At 35.9% G+C, this 14,582-nt stretch overlaps 1 pseudogene across 2 annotated transcripts; it reads right to left on the bottom strand.

The window, feature by feature from the left end:
• Nucleotides 1–559: 559 nt before the first annotated feature.
• LOC145601975 (putative pentatricopeptide repeat-containing protein At5g13230, mitochondrial pseudogene) lies at nucleotides 560–13,076 on the bottom strand (annotated as a pseudogene). Of its 2 annotated transcripts, none has more exons than XR_014104481.1 (5): nucleotides 10,258–13,076; nucleotides 8,069–8,128; nucleotides 7,898–7,979; nucleotides 4,336–4,380; nucleotides 560–984 (listed from the first exon to the last, which is right to left on the bottom strand). The product of XR_014104481.1 is annotated as a putative pentatricopeptide repeat-containing protein At5g13230, mitochondrial pseudogene, transcript variant X1 (transcript). The 2 variants fall into 2 exon arrangements; XR_014104482.1 differs by lacking the exon at nucleotides 560–984 and adding an exon at nucleotides 1,332–2,026.
• Nucleotides 13,077–14,582: the final 1,506 nt, after the last annotated feature.

The raw sequence follows: 14,582 nt of genomic DNA, 5'->3' as shown, positions 1-14,582 counted from the left end.
TAAGGTTAAAATTTAAATGGAAAATCAAGTGTACAAGGATGGAAAAGTGCAATAGCATCAACCTTTTTTTAGCAGAATTTTCAATATCAATAAATATAAAAGGATGGAAAAGTGCAATAGTATCAACCCTTTTTAGTAATAATGTACAAAATGAGTTCATGATTCTTGCCTTACGTCTTAGGAAGGAGTACGTTGTTACTTGTTAGGGCTTTGATTTGTCTCCTAACTTAAATTATCCCTTAATCTTGGCCCAATATCGTGTGGGTCAAGGGAAAGAATCTGCAACATATAGTATATAAAGATTTAAATCTCTTACTACGTATAATTTTCCATACTATTAAAGCACAATCAAAGTATAAAATCTTGAGATTAACAGTATAATTCTCGATAGTTGAGTATTTTATCTCAAATAATTATATACTACTCCGTACCTGTTTTATATTATTGACAACAATTAGACATTTTCTACTCATTTTATGTCAAATCATTGCAAATAATATGAAATGAAAATAGTAAAAAGATTAGATAGAACTAAGGTTAACAATAATATAATGCCGCATCAAGCAAGTTGTTGAATATGAATAGAACTCAAATGATCAAACATTACGCAGTGGACGATGCAAAAATGAATGCAATCTTATTTACAGGCAACGCAAAACTTAGGAAAGTTGCCTACTTGCCTACCGCCACCACCTTATTACTTTACTACCAAGATATGGAAGGTTGATGTCCCCCTCTAACACCTACTACTTGTATGTGGAAGTATACAATATTCCAAAATAATTGGATTATAATTCACAAGCACAAATCAGCATACCCTATTCTGCGAAGCAAGGTGCCATAACTTGGTTACGTGCTAGAGCTGCAGCTGGTGCAAATGCTTCAGCAACTTGTTTATGAGTACAAGCTGCATACAAAAGATAGTCCAATTTTGATGTGGAACTCCTTCCCCAAAGAGTTGAAATTTTGTTCCACATATTCTGCCTGCATCACGAAAACCATAGGGAAAAATCAACCGCTTGCTATCAAATTATTCAAAGATATTCATGTCTGAAAATTTGGAGAATAATCAAATGATGCTGAGCAAGTCTGCAGACAGATTCCGCTTGACTACAAATAATCAGAAAAATAGAATTATAACTTTTATATAGCTCATTGAGAGATTTCACTACAATCAATTGTATATGAGCTGACCCACATAATAAGCTACTAAACATGAGAATACAAGAACTAGAATTTAAGCGCTCTCAGTAAACAGGATACACAAAGTAGGCATGTAAGATGTGTAATGAAGACACTTGAATAGAATCTGGTTAGGATCTTAGAGCAAGGTTTTCCAAGTTTACTCCATGTGAAATGCCTTATACGAAGTATTAATAAGTAACAACCTTCTAGTAAGCAACAACACAGAAAAACAATAGCTCCAGTACACTCCAAAGGTACTTGCATTTCAACAATGTCCAGAGTCCAAAGTACATATTATGCAGAATGGCGAGTTAAGATATATAACTCCATTCGTACTGCTCGAGAAAAATGATTCAAAGTTAGGTGGTCAATGAATATAGGTCCACTTACAGCACCATAAATATGCAGCTTGTGGCTAAGGCAGCAGAAAACGTAAGTACATATGGAAAGAGTAGAGTTATATGCATGCTAGGACTAGAACCAATTATCTCATAATTCAACTGAGTGAATAAAAGTGCATCATTACTCTGGTTTGCTAATGAACAATACAGCAAACAAGCTCCAATGGACAAGGGGTAGTAGAGCTAGAGTTGGGAAGGGAATAAAAACTCCAAAAAAAAAAGAAAAAAAAAAAAGAAATAACAAATTAAACATAAAATAAAATAAAGGTCTGTATGCTACACCAATCAATCAATCAAAGCCTTAATCCCAAAAGTGGGGTCGGCTAACATGAACCAAATTTGATTATTCCGTGTAGTCATCAACATAAATCTTTCTCCTCCATCCCTTACGATCCAAAACTTCATCCTCACGTAAATCCATGCACTTCATATCCACAATACTAAAATATACAAAAAAAGATAAAATTACCATAACTGAATGCATAAATGAGGAATATTGTGGTTGCTTTGTCATTTTAGGGCATGACTTTAGCAGCAAATCTATTCAATGTTTGAAGAAGATGAAATGTTGCTTTCTGAGATATTTCACTTAGAAAGTAGATGGGATTAGACACAAGAGCAAGTTTACATCAAACAGTCCAAACCTGATTATTCATTCTTTAATTTCAATAAGAAAATACACAAACAAAGCCTAAAAGGCTCGAAGATGTGGAGTGAGCATGTTATACATGTCATACAACCTCCTAATATGAACTAGTTCAAGACACATGTTTTGCGGCCAGATAATCCTATTATAAAGCCTCTAAAAATTGCTTCTTTGACTTGTAACTAACAAGCTCCAACAAAACTTATTGCAATCTAGCATATCATATCAAAACTCAGCTACTCTAATCATTTGCAATACTCTTACAGCCTGTTAAGTAGACAGCAATGGCAATGGTAATGATTTTGTATGTAATTTTGTAAGAATAGCCTCGTGCTCATGCCTTTAATAATGAAACTCCATCTCCAAACATATGTTTTTCTTCCTAAATTCATTACCTCCCACCAAAATGATAATGGATGGTAATAAAATTTTATGAAGAAAAGGTTACATTTGGGGAAGACAAGCATAACCAAGAACATTGACAAGGGACTTTCCTTAACATTACATCAATTTATTACCACCCACCAAACGGGTCGTTACTGATGCAATATCTCTATATCTCAGGAAAACCCACAACCTTGCCAGTGGAAAGATCATTTCGGCCACCATGATTGCTGTGTGCACTTCATAGTATAATGAGAGAAAAAAACTGAGAGTAGTCTTTCGAAAATTGATTCATTGTCAGTGACAATGATGTTAATTACTCTTAAATGTCCAATTGTCCACTGCTGATCCACTATAGATATCAAGGAAGCTGCATGTCACATCCGTGGCTTTGTATATTACTAATTTCCTAATACTCTTTCACCTAAAGGGGCATGACCACCAAACTCAATATCCAAATCCAACTAAATCAAGCAAGAGAGCAAAAAAGACAGAGACTAGACTCCAACTTTATAGTCCCTCAGAGAATGATTTAAACAATGGAAAACTGCATTAGATTGACGTAAGACATATTAAACTCCGTTAGTCAGTTAGTGCGGACAATGTAATCAACAAGATAAGAATCGTAAAAGTCAAAAGTTCATCGAACGTAGATGCACTAAATAACACCACAAATATCACATCATGTAGCACTACAAGTGATGGGTCACCTAACTCTCCTTAGAATATCATTGTCAAACTTGGGCTGTGTCTACTACAATACGTAATTGTGCTAAATCCGACGAATAAATTTCCACTGCTTTAAGTTTGCATATAATTGCAAAATCTGTGAAGTTATAGCAAACGAATCTAAACCCTTGAGAATATATGAAATGACTATAACAATTATAAATCTTCCACTAGACCCCCAGCAAGAACACTCAGATAGCCAGATATGTGCATGACACTTTTGAACGAAACATAAAAACTAGAAAGTATCTCAAAAAAGCCAAGTCTGATCTTCCTCCAGCACCCACAACTAAAATATACGTCTTCAATCAAGTAGGGTGTGGATCTACGTCATGCTTCAGATTATAATAGACAAGAGGTTTAACCTACCTCCATGGCTCAAATAAACTCCTGATTATGTTTTTCTATTCAGTTCAATACAGCACCATAATACTCTGAAAAAGGCTCCTACCTCAATTTCCAAGATAACAGGAAGAGAAAAAGAGAAGAATTGTTACTTGGCTCCCTATTGAATTCTTCAGTGTGAAAGTTATGTTGATTGCAGAATCAAGGTAGCACTCAACAGATTCAGAGCATCAGTAACACAATCTACATTAGCCTAGGGGTTTTTAAGCAAGAAAAGAACAGCGAGAAACATGAAAGTTGTGATATTAAGAGAGAAAATTACACGAAAGAACAGATACAGGGTATGGAAAGTAACTCAGCTATCCTAACTGACATACTAAATAGCTAATAAGATAAAAGCATCTTTTAATTTATAAAGCATGCATTATCTCCATATATGAAAAGTTAGATATTTGGTTATGCAACATGTACTTCAAATGAGCATACAAGTAATTTAAGCTCACAAGTTCACACAAGCACAAGACTTAAGCCTCTGCAGGTCTAAGGGAGTAGGCAGGAAGGAAGGAAAGTGAAAAGATACCCTTTTCTGATATCTATAACCCAGAAGAAGATGAGGGATCAAAGGGGGTATTCCCGATATGTTACCTGGTAAGGAGCGTCAACCGTCTTCCAGAATCCATTCGTAATCACCTGCAGTTAATAGAATTTAAGTAAAGAAGCTTAGTTATCATCACCACTTCAGCAACTCACATTTCAGCTCATAAAATAAGCATATAAATTCTTAATTCTGCCACCTCTCAGCAACATCAACTCAGCGAAGGAAATTTAAATCCAAAAATCAACTTATTCATCAGCTACTCACCTCTGGTTTAAACATTTTTAATATAGGTCTTAGGTTATCCCATTTTTATTACCAAAAGCCCACCAGAATTGATCTCCTTAGCTCTGATAAAGGATAAGGTTTGCAACGGTATTAAATTCATTCATAGAAACCAAAAGCAGCAATGAAAATGTATAGATGGAAAATATAGATACCAAGTGCAGCAACATGCAACAAGGCATATCAAAGTTAGACTATCACTGAAAGAAAAATACTTTTTTACAAAAATGAACAACAGTCTCTGTACTAAAGCTGAAACAACAAAAGAATAACAAGCAATTTTTTGGCATCCCACAATAGTTAATGAATCACGGTTTGACTCTTGAGTTGTACATGACTTTAATTCCTCAAAAACTCTCCATGTGGCCCCAGCCATGAAAATTTGGTATAGTTTATTTCTTGCATTATTATTGCTCATTACATCACAACAACAATAAATGTTTAATTAAGGCAAGAAATAAGCTAACATCATCATATGTATTAGCCAATAGAACCACCACCCATTTCTATGCTAATACTTAAAAATGCCCCTTAAATATTTGAGTGCTAATTTGAACCTGCATTAAGCATTTACTCTGCACCGTTAATTACATTGACACGGTCAATACACATTCCGCCAATGGCGGGGTATGATGAGATCACGAAAACCTAATGAGTTGAAAGTTTGACAAAGCCATGATGCACTAAATGTTTTTAAAGGGCCAATGATGAACAGTAGATTAAGTTAATAACAATATTTCATAGAAATACATCATCAGTACTCCATACTTGTCAGTCTCCATGCTTGCTGACGGAAACTAGTATGCATCCTAATTAATCAATACAAATTACATAAAGTACGCTGAAAAGAAAGTTAGCAAAGACAACAATGTGAAATAGACATATCAACATTAGGAGATGATTTGATGATGTAGACATGAAAAGAAGTCAAGTATTGTACTTAACCCAATATATGTAGAGCATGGAATACCAAATCAAGAGAAAAAAGAAGATATATAGAATAAAGGTTATAAATCAATTTCTTTGGATCAAAGGATAGCGATAAGGTCATTGGATGTCACTGAAAAGAACACTTACTACCTTCCCACAGAAATGATGATGCAAGAACTGGTCTACCCTGTAGTACCAGAAATATAGAAGTGGGGGCAAAACCATTGAGGGACCACTGAGACCTTGCCCACCCCTTCAATTTTTTGCCATCATTTAAATATTAAATTTCATTAAGTCACAATATGAGATTTTAGGAGAGAGTAATAGAGCATAAAGTGAGGAAATTTGCTGATATATTGGACAATCACTTCCAGTTTATGCCACAACAATCCCTAGAGAAGCTTCTAATCTTATGAGACAAATAAGGGAAAATTATATGTTAAGTAAGGACTTACACGGTCTTAATTGATTTGAAGAGGGTGTATGACAAGGTCCTATGAGAGGTGCTTTGGTGGCAATGACGAAGAAGGGAATACCACGTAAGTATACAACCTATTTAAGGACAATTATTGACATGTGAAAGCAAATGTGGATGAGTGACGGAGGATTTATCTATTACCATAAGATTACACCAAGTAACCGGCCTAAGTCCTTTTCACTTTGCAGCAGTTTTGGGCAAAATAACAAGGGATGTCCAAGATGAGATATGGTGGTGTTTGTTGTTAGAAGATGATATTGTATTAGTAGATGAGAATAGAACTATAAAAGCATCTACTCCATCTATACTTATTACTTGCTCCATTTCCCTTTTGGAAACCTTCCACAATATTTCACTAATTTTTCTCTCCTAGTGGACCCCCACCAATCATAATTTAATACTACCTCCGTTAAAGGTTATATGCAACGATTTGACATAAAGCAGAGAGGGAAAATGTCTAATCGTTGCACATAACTTGTAACGGAGGTAGTATTTCCAGATTCTCTCTCCTCCCAACTATCATCTTTATTCTTCCACCAACCCCACTTCCTTCATATTTTATTACTTTCTACTATTTCTCCTAAAACTATGTGAATGGAGAAATGGAGCAAGTAATAAAATACGGAGGGAGTATGTTAGAGAGATTGAGACAAAAGTAAAACCTAGGGGGATACAAGAAATGACAGTATAGTATTGGAAGTGGCAAAGCGAGAATATTGTGCCATTAAATCATAATGAACTACCCTTAGTGAATGGTTTTAGTGCCTCCATGTTTTATTTACCAAAGAATTGAAGATATTAATCAGGATATAACTCATAGAATTATGTTTGGGTGGCTGAAATAGAGAGTCACGACTATCAAAGGCAAGGAAGACCAAAGATGACTTGGACAAAAGGATTTAAAATGATATAAAGAAAGTGGGTTTGTAAGACCATGAAGCACTGATAGAAGTGAATGGAAGAACCACATGAGATGGAGTCTAGGTTCATACAGATGACCCAATACTTTTGGGAATAAGGCTTTGATCTTGTTGTTACATAGAGAGGACTCGGTTTGCCCTTGGAATATTACAAATGGATTGCAAATTCGTTTCAAGCATTTTGGAAGGGCAAAGGGAAAGACATTGTTGCATTTAGTAAAATGCCATGATGGCTATGTTTGGACCAGTACCCACTATTATAATAGATTGATAGGTTATGGTATAAAAGTCACTTAGTGTCTAATAGCTTAGGCAGTTGGGGGTTTAAGACCACATCAGAGATCCAAAGGATATATGCTAGCTTATATATATTTTTGGTATTTCTCCTTGAGGACATCTTGTACTCAAGCAGTATTTCTCTCTTAGTGTTTCAATAGAAATATATAATTATGATAAGTTGAAACTTAGGTAATATAAATACAACCAGCACCCTTCATCAACAATTAAGACTAAAGCCATCGGTCTACTCCGTATAGCTTTGTCATTATCAATCAAAGGCAAAAAGTAGCATTTAATCGTTTTACCCTGCGGCCCTGCCAAGTGCCAACCAAGATGAATAAGAACAATATCAGATGCTAGGAAACTCTAGGCAGGACAAGGCTACACACATACTCTTATGGCAGTTTGCTAAAAGTTTCACAGTATACTTTCTACTGCATGATAATCAAGATAGATATTTATTCTGGAATTAATTACTTCAAAACTCACACAGAGGAGATCAAGTGGACAAGGTATACTATACGGAAAACATCTACAAAAAATCAGTAAGATAGATATTAAATACCACTTACCAGAAACCATAGAATGCAAAAATTAAAACTTAAAAGAAGGAGCATAGGATGTTGAGTTTTAGACAGCACACAAAAAGTATCCATCAGATGACTCAATGAACTTAATCTTGGACATAAAAGTTTAAATTAGCTAAGATAAGAGTAGTACCTGTAGTCTCTTGATATTGGAAAAAGCAAGTAACTCTATACCACCTAAGTCAAGAGACACGCTGCTAAGGAGTTGTAAAACACTGCGGGATTAATGAAACTTTCAGTTTTCTAAAGAGGAATTGATTGCCTTCACATATTTATGCCCATTTTAAATAGCTTCAGAGCGTACCTTTAGTTCCATGGGATGAAAGATGGACTTATCTTCAAAAGAATGGCACTGCTGCATCATCTGAATTTGCATTTAAATCATCCACTGTCAATATTAAACATTGGAATGAAAATGGAAAACAGCTATGCAGAGTCAGTCATTAGTAAACTGTCAAGGAAAGACTGGGGACAATGATAAGTGCATAGAGTTGCACCCAAATAAAAGACATAGGTCTCCAATGGCCTGCATACCAAGAACAGGGGCAGTTCAATGAATAAATATTAAAAATGGGATCAGAAATTAAATTTGTGAGAAATTTGTATAATAAGCAAATGAGAGTACAAAAAGATTATAGCTTTCTTTGTAGCTTAATTCGATTTTTTTTTTTTTTCTGCATCTTTTGATTCTAAATCATCTTATTCCTTACTTTGTCCGTTATACTATATTCTGCATCACTGATCAAACCACAACTTTTGCTTTACATTTATGGCCAATAATCATTCATAATGCCAGGAGTAGATACAGACATATTTAATCTGGATATTAGAGGTGCCTGACCCTCAATATATAGGGCAGAATATGAGCTTATAAGTACATAAGCGATTTGCCTTAAAAATTACTCCACTTGGAAATTTGTAATCACATGTTTTAAAGTGGACTATAAATTTTAGATGGGGCAGCACAAAGAATCTACGATCCATATGGTTCTACCAAATAATTAGAACATGTCAAAGTATAAACTTTGGAAGCCTAAGATTGCTCAAGAAATAGTCTATAGTCTATAAAGCTGGTATGGTCAAGACTCAAGACAAGGCAAGGGCACAAAGCAAAATCATGGGCCAAGGCATGAATTAGTAGGTTCCAGTTGAGCAACCACCACCGAATAGGCCTCTTGAGGTCCCATGGGAACCATGAGAATCACCTCAATGTCCAAAAAAGTTATCCAGTTGCAAAATTGAAGGTTAACGCACAAGATAGGATTATTTTTGGAGATTTTCAGGACCCATGGTCAAAATATGATGTGATGGAGCCCTCCTAAGGCCATAAATGGTTGTTTAGTGCAAAAAACGCTCACTAGTGGATCACAAATATAGCTGGCAAAATGTTGTATTGTGTCCTGTTCGTGTTTGGTCTTGTGTGCATTTCATGTTCACAAAATCTATCAAAAACTATGTTAAATGCAGGGCAATTGCATAATTTGACCATTTTATTAAAATCGGTCTGGTTGGTTTAGTTGTGTGTCATGTCGACTTTGTGTTCTCTTTTAGTAATTTTGTGTTCGTGTCGTGCCGGTTTCAATCGTGTTGTTGTGTCTCGCAAAGAATCTTAAAAAGGCCATCATTCAATGACATCAAGGGGCAAAGTAGGTGCCACCGAGGGTGCCATGGGGCGCATGGAGAGCATCTCGACCTCCGACCTTTGAAGGTTTTAAAAAGTGAATAATGTTCCCATTATAAAGGCATGCAAGATCTTGGACCATTTTTTAGGGAAAAACAAAAAAATTGAAATTGGTGTGGATGTAAGGGATGTCTCCTAGCATCACAAAAGTTGGGTTGGAGCCATATACGACCTACTAGTTGGTCTCTAAAGTCCTGAAAATGAGTTTTGTTCATATGATGGAGAATTGATTGGTCAAAATCTAGATTATTATACGTACTATTTGCAATTACAAAATGAAACCTCTAATATATTTGGGTCTCTCTTAAGTTGAAAAGAAACTATATAGAGATTTCTATATACTAAAAGCAAGATTTTGAGTGCCTCTTAGGTCCAAAATATAAAGCTTGCTTCAAAAGGATAGTAATCAACTATTGAGAATCCCATCAATAAGTTGCAATTTTCTCATCTACAAAGAGCAGGACTTACTTGCAATCACTAATGAGAAATCTGTTTCTGAAAAAGTGCAACTCATGGTACAAGCAAATTCAAGTGCAACCAAAGCAAGCAAAGATTGTTTCATCGAGAGCAACCAAGACATATTAGAGTATCGACCATGTGTACTAGAACCAAGACAAATCTCAACCAACAACAATAATAACAATGACGACCAACTGCCAAATCAAAAATGTATGCAACCTTACAACTATATAGACTAAACTAGATGGAAGGCTAGAAAACAGAAAACCTCAAAGAAATACAATATCATATCCTGGAGACATATACTGCACCAGCAACAGCTAAGACTCTAAGAAGCACTAGCAGGAACTTACCATACTGGTGAGTTGAAAATTTTGACGAGCATCTAAAGTCAGCTTGATCTAACTCCATATCAACTGATGTACATGGCCAGATGATGTTCCACCAATGAAAGAAAATTTCAGGCTACAGATTCTTTTCATTTGTGTGACCGGTGAAAAAGATGAAACATGTAATGTTTAAAGCTCTTAGCTCTACAAGAGTTCACCAATAATCACCACAAGAGCAGATGCCATCCTCAAAGTGGTGGAACCGATTTATATCTCGGACGACAATTTCTCGCTGAACAACCTTTGATATAAGCTTAACTGTCGCATGGCAATCAGCACATATTCGAAGATTTTTAAGTATACGGACAGGACTACCCAATGGTGTCCTAACTAAAGCAAAGGCCAACGCTAATCTTTCACTGTGTGACCACACGAGGCGCTCTTTTTCTTCATCTTCTACATCGAGCAGAATCACATTGCAATTAGCAATATATCCTTCTCTGTTGACTTTCATCTTCAACCATTCAAGCATGCCCTGAATTAACCGGATATCAGGATGTGATGTATCGCCTACAGCGAAGTAATGTGTCTCACCTTGTATCTCAACCCAGCTTAATCCTGGTTCTTTCTTGACTCCTTTATTTTTCATGCTTTTCCTGACATGAGCTACATGCCCCCATCTCTTTAGCGAGGCATAAATGTTTGATAGTAATACATAAGCTGTCTGGTCTTGTGGATCCATTTCAAGCACATGTTCAGCAGCAACTTTGCCAAGCTCAACATTCTTGTGTATGGCACATGCTCCGAGAACAGCACGCCATATCATGATACTAGGCTCAAATGGCATTTCCCATATCAGTTCCATAGCCTTATCAAGATTCCCTGATCTCCCCAAAAGCCAAACCATACATGTGTAATGCTCTATGCATGGTTCTATGCCATAATCACTGATCATTGAGGTGAAATAAGTTTGCCCCTCATCTAATAGTCCCATGTTGCTGCAAGCTGACAGAACACCAACAAAAGTTAACTTGTTTGGCTTACAGTCTGTTCCCTGCATCTTCTCAAACATTATTAGTGCCTCCTTTCCAAGGCCATGCATCGCATATGCTGAAATAATAGTATTCCATGAAACTTCATTCCATTTTCCCATTGTATCAAATATTAAACGAGCAGGCTTAATGTTTCCACACTTGGCATACATATCTATTAATGAATTACCAACTACACTATCTTTGTCAAATTTTGTTTTTATGGTAAAAGCATGTATCTGCATTCCAGGATCAACTGTCGCTAAGCTGGCACAAGCACGAAGTGTACTAGAATATGTAACCTCAGTTGGCAGCACATTGTGCTCAAGCATGCCCCTAAACATTATCAATGCTCTCTCGCCATCCCCTAATTGGCTATAGCCAACAATCATAGTGTTCCAGGTGACATCATTTTTGTTTGCCGAGGCCTCAAACAATACCAAAGAGTCCTCAATCCTTTCACACTTTGCATAAACGTCCATAAGGGCATTAGAGACAAATACATTAGAATCAAGGCCAACCTTCATGACAATGCAATGCATTTGCTTCCCCATATTCAAACTGGCCATGCTTGCACAAGCTTGCAATAAACTAGCTAGAGTAAACTCATTAGGCATGACAAAAGCTTTCCTCATCTGATGAAATATATCCACAGCCAAATCACTCTGGTCAGTCTGTGCACAGTGCGTAATCATGAAGCTCCACGGGATCACATCCTTTTTTGGCATATCATTAAATACTAACTCAGCTTCACTAAAGTCGCCAAATTTAGTGTACAAGCCAAGTAAAGCAATGCCCACATAGTTGTCCTTCTCAAAACCAGTCTTTAAAGCACACCCATGAATGCTTTTTGCTGAACACACTGCCCCCAAACCAATGCAAGCCTTCAACCCACTAGCTAAAGTGAAATTATTGGGCATGAATCCCATCATCCGCATCTCCAAATAAAGTCGCAAAGCCTCCTCAAAGCAAGCATTCTCAACATAGCCAGCCACCATTCCACTCCAAGAAATCATGTCTTTGTACAAAATCCCATCAAAGACATCCCTTGCGATATCCACAAGCCCACACATGGAATAGGAATCAATAAGAGCAGTACCCACAAACGCATTACAATCCTGTCCAAGCTTATAAATACAAGCATGAACATTCCAACCCAATTCCGGCCGTTCCATACCAACAAACAATTTCAAGACTGTAGTAAATACAAAGGGGTTCAACTCATGGCCATCCCTATGAAGCACAGAGAAAAACCCCAGAGCGTCGGTAAAGCGATCAGCTTTACCTAGCCCCTGAATTAAAGTAACCAATGAAATAGTATTTCTCTCAGGCATTTCATCAAACAGTTTACATGCATCAACAAGAAGGTCAGATTTGACATAAAAATTAAGCAAAACATTGCGGCCAAAAAGGTCAAGACAATTACCTTTCTTGAGAATTTGACAATGTAAAGCTTGACCCTTGATAATGTCGTGATTTAATATACAATCCTGAATCGAACTTCCATAAAAATGGGAATTGAGCTCCTCAAATGGGGAAGAAGGTGTTGGGTTTGTGTAATCTACGGAGTAGTAATCTCCCTTTAGTTGAGCAGCTTGGGCTGAAAACCCTTGTCCTTTTGAAATGAATAAAGATGATGGGTTGTTCTTGTTCATCCATGGCAGTCGCACAGCAGTTTGGCGCAACACTTTAATCATACGCCTTGCAATTCAACGACTAAACAAGGCTTTTTTGATTTGGATTTTTGGAGAGTGAGATTGGGAGATAATGAATTAGCATAATGGTCTCAGAAATTTTGCAGCAATTTTTTGTTACGTGCGTGGTTAAGGAGAGATAGCTAATCAAGGGCTTGTTATGGTCACTTTATTGTTTCGGTTTAGGTAAATTAAGTTTAGGAAAGATAAGTTCTGATAAGAGTTACCTAACTTCAAATTACAACTAAAATAAATTCAAATAAGTCCAGTTATGTAAAAATCAGGTGAAATATAACACACCCTAAGAAATCAAGGAATTACGGAGTATTGTACTCTTTATTTCACATCGAATACTTATTTCGGACTTAATACTCAAATATAGGTATAAGGTATGACACTTGAACACTTCACTTTTAGTTCAAAATCATGGAAAAAAATTTCACAAAGTAACCGAGTTGGACACTTAAACACGTACTCGTGTCGGATGGGTTCACAAATTCGTGTAACAACATAGGGTCATATCGGTCATCCGGTCATACGAGTAGCTAGTAAAGCGGAGTACCAATTTAAAAGTTTTTTCCTCGGTTAAATAATTTTTATTAATACAATCATTTGGAGTACCAATTTGAAAGATTTTTCCTCGATTAAATAATATTTATAAATACAATCATTCTAAAAAATCAAATGAAATCTTTTAATTAGAATGATTTTATAATGAGAAAGCCTATAATTTTCTTTTAGTATTCATCAATCATCATTCACGTATTTAATTCATTATATTTCTAAAAGGGTTTTAATCTATTTTATTAACATGGCAAAACACATTAGACGCAGACAAGTTGTTTCTCTATTCAAAATTTCCAATCATCGACTTGTCATACTGGGGTTCCATTATAACTATGGGTGAAAGTTCTGTTTCCAAGTTGGTTTATAGCCCAAACCGAAACCGAACCACTCTAATTCGGGTTTTGGATTTTACAAACCACACCGCACCACTTTACTTTTTTTTTGAAAACAAACCATTTTAATTTCGGTTTTAATTAAAAAAAAATCCCCGAACCACACTGAATTTTTTGGGCCTTATTTATTTGGGCCTTAATCTGCGATTTTTGTGGGCTTCCAAACCATATAAACCAAACTAAAATATCATATTCATCAATATAGCAGTAGCATAAAAGGAATAAACCAACATTAACAAGTTCTAATACAAAATTACAAGGCCAATCTGGGGGGAAAAAAAATTAAACACTTCATCCAAAAAAAATAAAAAAATAAAAACCAGTTTGTTTTTGGTTTTTCAATTTCTCAAACCGAAACCAAACCACTCTAATTCGGTTTTTAGATTTTACAAACTAAACCGAACCACATTAGGAAAGGAAAAAAAACAAACCATATTTCTAAATCGTTTGGTTTGCATTAGTTTCACCTCAACTATAACGTCTCATGAAAAAACATCCTGGTGACATCCTAAGGCTATATTATAAGATGTTAAGAAACAGTTTTCCATAGGTTAATTTTGAAGTGAATTATTCACCAATGAAATCTAATCAATTTCAATATCCAAAGCTAGGAACTTGTGACAAAAAACTCAAGTAATGACAAGGGAGACACCCTAGGGGCTTAT

Source organism: Chenopodium album, chromosome 21 (assembly GCF_948465745.1).
Source record: "Chenopodium album chromosome 21, dcCheAlbu1.1, whole genome shotgun sequence".
Classification (NCBI taxonomy): Eukaryota; Viridiplantae; Streptophyta; class Magnoliopsida; order Caryophyllales; family Amaranthaceae; genus Chenopodium; species Chenopodium album.
This window is presented reverse-complemented; position numbering and strand designations above follow the sequence as displayed.